Genomic DNA, 4,461 nt, shown 5'->3' with positions numbered 1-4,461 from the left:
AATTTAAAAATATTCTAGGTTTAGGGTTTAAGACTAGTCATGTTTCAAAATTTGGATTGCTGTCCCCAGCCAGCGCGATCACCAAAGCTGGAAATAGTAGAGAAATTATACATTTTTTTCAACTCTACAGTCGAATAGGACGATTCAATGGATGGAATATGTGTTATTCGCGAAGTTATTAATAGAGAAATTATAGTTTTTTTTTTTTTTTAAGATATAAAAGATTTTAAAAATATATATAGAAAGAAATAGAGATATGGATGGAATAAAGAGGAGATAAATATAGCTAGAGAGGAAGAGATAGAAAAGGGATGGAGAAATAAGGAGATATAATACTCTATTTGGTTGCTGGAATAGGAATAGAAAATTAGAAATATGTTTTCTATTTTTTGTTTGGTGCATCAATTGGAATAGGGAATAGGAATAGATATTCTCATTTTGCTCCTAAAATCAGCTTATTTCCATTCCAAAAACTAGTTGTATGCGTTCCTATTCTCAATTCTTATGTCTCCAACCAATCGGTAGATAAAATATATTATAGAGAGATAGGGAGAATGATAAGAAAAGGGATGGAGAAATCAGGAGATATAGGTAGGTAATGATATGGGCATCGGCTACCCAGGCAGGAGGATCGATTGCCTCGGGTATGCCCCCGCCATGCCCCCATCCTCATAGCCATATGCCTCCTCTGCATGCCATCCTGCCACCTTGCGTCCCTGTCATACTCGCCTCTGACAATGATGTAGCGAAGTACCTGCCCCTGGAACAGACGTGTTCAGGAAGGTGGGGAATTTATGCCGAGATGGGATCACCGGCTGCAAACAAGATTTGCACGCCAACATGGCGATGTCAATGCCATCAATGACACACCAACTTCCTTAAAAAAAAAAAAAGTGGGAAGCCTACTCGTTTCTATGTTCTTTTTCTTGTTCTTTCTATGCATCCCTGTTGGCAGTCCTTTGATTGTTGGGTGGCGCTTTTCATCAGCAGTCAGGGAGCTTCGAAATTTGTTGCAACGCAGACAATAAGGGCATTTGGAAGGGCCGTGAGTGGAAATGCTACTGGTTTGAGAGAAAATGCTACTGGTTTGGAGCATATTGTGTTCTGCATCACCGCTTCTGTTGAAGCTTCTCAACCGTCCAGAAATCTTACTACTGTTGCGCTGGTAAAAGGTAGCCACCTGCTGAAATTTGCCCTGAAATCTTACTGCTGTTACTTCCAATCATCTGGCTCCCCACTCTTCACCAGGCAAAAGGTACGTGCGTAGCATGTTTTGCTTTGATTTTGCCATGTCCATATAGTTTTGCTTTGATTTTTATTATTATTCATTATAATATATAATGCAAAGATCACATTCCTATAGTGAAGTTGTTCAACTTCAAAAATGAATCTATGGCCCAAAATTCCTTACACTGATGCAAGACGATTGAATCAAATTGGTCCATCTGCTTTTTATTATACATTTATTATATTTCCAATAAAATAAAAAACAATAGACACAATGTAATAAAAATCACTTAAATATCAATTAATATTGAAAAAAGCCGCATGTTTATCTCCTTCCGTAACAGACAGGATTAAAAAGCTGGCTTCCATTATCTTCCTAAACATTTAAATTCCTTAGAAAACATTTGTCATTGACAACCCATAAAAATTAAATTGGTAATTTTACTTTTTTAATGGGGATTCTTTTGGCTGCCAATAATGGTAAAGATGTTAGACTCTTTTGGTTGCCAATAGTGGTAAAGATGTTAGGATTTGATAGATAAATTAGTACATTTATATAGTTTACAATTTGATTTGAGAATTTGTTTGTCTCAATTTAGTTTAGAGTAAGGGTTAAGGTGATTAGATTTAATATTAAGTTTATAATTAGAGTTGAATTTTTTTTATTTTAATTATAATATATATTCAATTTAGATATTTTTAATTAGGTTTATAAATTCTAAGATTTAACATTTATTATTTACAAAATCAAAATTATTTTTTGTTAAAATTTTATATATAGATGAAAATTTTGATATTTTTAATTTTTTTAATATTTATAGATTAAAATTATGTTATTTTTATATTAAAAATTTAAATTAGAATTTATATATAATATAGACTGATATAAATAAATCTAATTTTTTTGTAGTTCTTATTTTACATTGATGCAAATTTATATTATTATGTTATTTTGAATTAAATCATAATTATATTATTATATTATTTTAAATTATATTATATCTATAGTATAAATATATAAGAACAAATGTACATAAAGATCAATAACATTTATAACATAATTAAATTTGAAAATGATTTATTTATTTAAGCTTACAAATATTTATAATTTTAAGTATAATGCTAATTTGATAGAAATATAAGTTTAACAATAACCATTAAATTTAAAAAGTAAATTATATCAAAGTTATAACATTAGGTATGTTGATAATGAAAATTGGTTTGATAGACATCTAAAGATTCAAAAGCCTTTAAATTTTGAGGTATATTTTTATTAGCATAATACTTTCTCTTCATTTTTCTCTTTTTCATTTTTGATTTACCATATATTCTTCAATATTTTTATTATTATAAAATCAAGTCGATTTTATAGATTATAGAGTTAATTTTTAAGTTTAAGTTAAGATGCATAGTTATTTTAATAGCTATCATTTCTCTATTTAGACATATTTTGTACAAATATCATTTCTGAAATAGTTAGCCTACTCACCTTATTAACTCTATAAATATGTGAAAAATAAATCTAATTTTATTTATCCTAATTGACCTTATATATATTCGGCATACCCATTGCACCTTAAGGTGCAATTACTAGTTTAGATTCATTGAGATTTTAAAAATATCAATGTTAAAAAAATTGTTGTTTTTATAAAATTAAAATTAAATTTTATATACAATATTTATTTATTTATTCATTTATTATTATTATAAATAACAATTTACATTAGCACTTGAAAGTTTTAATTTATTTTATATTGTATAACTAATTGTATAATGTAATTTAAATCTATATAATTTAATAAGATTAAAAATATAAATTTTAATATATTTTTATTATACAATAATTAATATATAAAAAATAAGTCTAATATATTTGATTATTATTTATAATTTAATAAGAATTAATAGAATATAATAAAGTTAATTTTTCATCTTTAATATTTTTTTTTACTTTTTGAAAAATTAAAAATATAATATCATAATTAAGTATAATAATATTAAAATATATATTTATTAAAGCACTTGATAATAATAAATTGAATTATTTTTTCATTCTTTATCTTGTTGATAATATTTAATTATATAAATTTTTAAAAAATACAAATTGTGAGTGTTTTTTTGTTTAGAACAAATATGAAATAAGAATAAAACCAGAGTATTTTTGTGTTGTGTTTTATTTTATTTTGGGTGATTTGATAATATGAGACAAGTTTTTCTACATGAAAGTACAAAGGCAAGTCCACAATCAAAAGTCTTTCAACTAATAATAAAAAAATGTAAAGAACAATTTATAATTAATGTAAAACTTTAATGTAAATTAGAATGACATGTTTCAAAATTTGTAATTTGTAATGATTTTCTTTGCCATATTTATAGGTACATGACATTCTAAACATAATTCTTTTTTGAGTTGCATATATATATATATATATATATATATATATGCACAAAAAATGTACCTAACCTCCTAAATGTTTTTGAATGCACAACTTTTGATTTGACAACTTTGTATATAACTTAATTACTCATAACTATTGATTTAGCTTTGAGGTAAATTTTGTGGAATCCTTCATGCATGCAAGTGTTAAAAGTGGTCATAATGCCATTTGAATTATATTTTATATCGTTCTATTATCCACTTACTTTGAAGCCAAAATAAGTGGTACAATTGATCCAATACTTACACAAATGTTCCAATAATCAAGAATAAAGTTAGTGTAATTATCTAATGATCTCTCATTGAAACAAGTACAATTTTAAATACTCTACACTCCTAGTCCTTTTTTTTTTTTTTGATGGGGGTCATCCACAAATAAGTGTTAGGTACCTGATATGGAAAATCCATAGCAACAAAAAAAAGAAAATAGAAAAGGATAGGATAAGTAGGCGCACGAAGAAAAAATAATATCTATTCTACACTTTAAAGTGTTAAATACCTAAAATTGACTGAGACACTATAAGATAAAATACTACAAATTTACAAGGATATAGCAGGTCTAGTAAATGTTGAGTTCATATCTTAAATTCTATAAAGGGCATTTTTGGGGCTTAATCATTATTGACAAGTTAGTATTAAAGAATATACTCTTTTGTTCTTATCCTTTATATAGATGAGAAAGATCTCATCTCGTAGTTGTTAAATGCTTATGAAGATGGTTTTTTATATTTTTTATTATAAGAAAATAGGTTTAAAGGGACCTCAATCCCTTTACAAATAGATTTTGAGAGGGATCT

The sequence above is a fragment of the Cupressus sempervirens genome, chromosome 5, assembly GCF_028749045.1.
Source record: "Cupressus sempervirens isolate cs-2001-9-10 chromosome 5, ASM2874904v1, whole genome shotgun sequence".
Taxonomy (NCBI): domain Eukaryota; kingdom Viridiplantae; phylum Streptophyta; class Pinopsida; order Cupressales; family Cupressaceae; genus Cupressus; species Cupressus sempervirens.
This window is presented reverse-complemented; position numbering follows the sequence as displayed.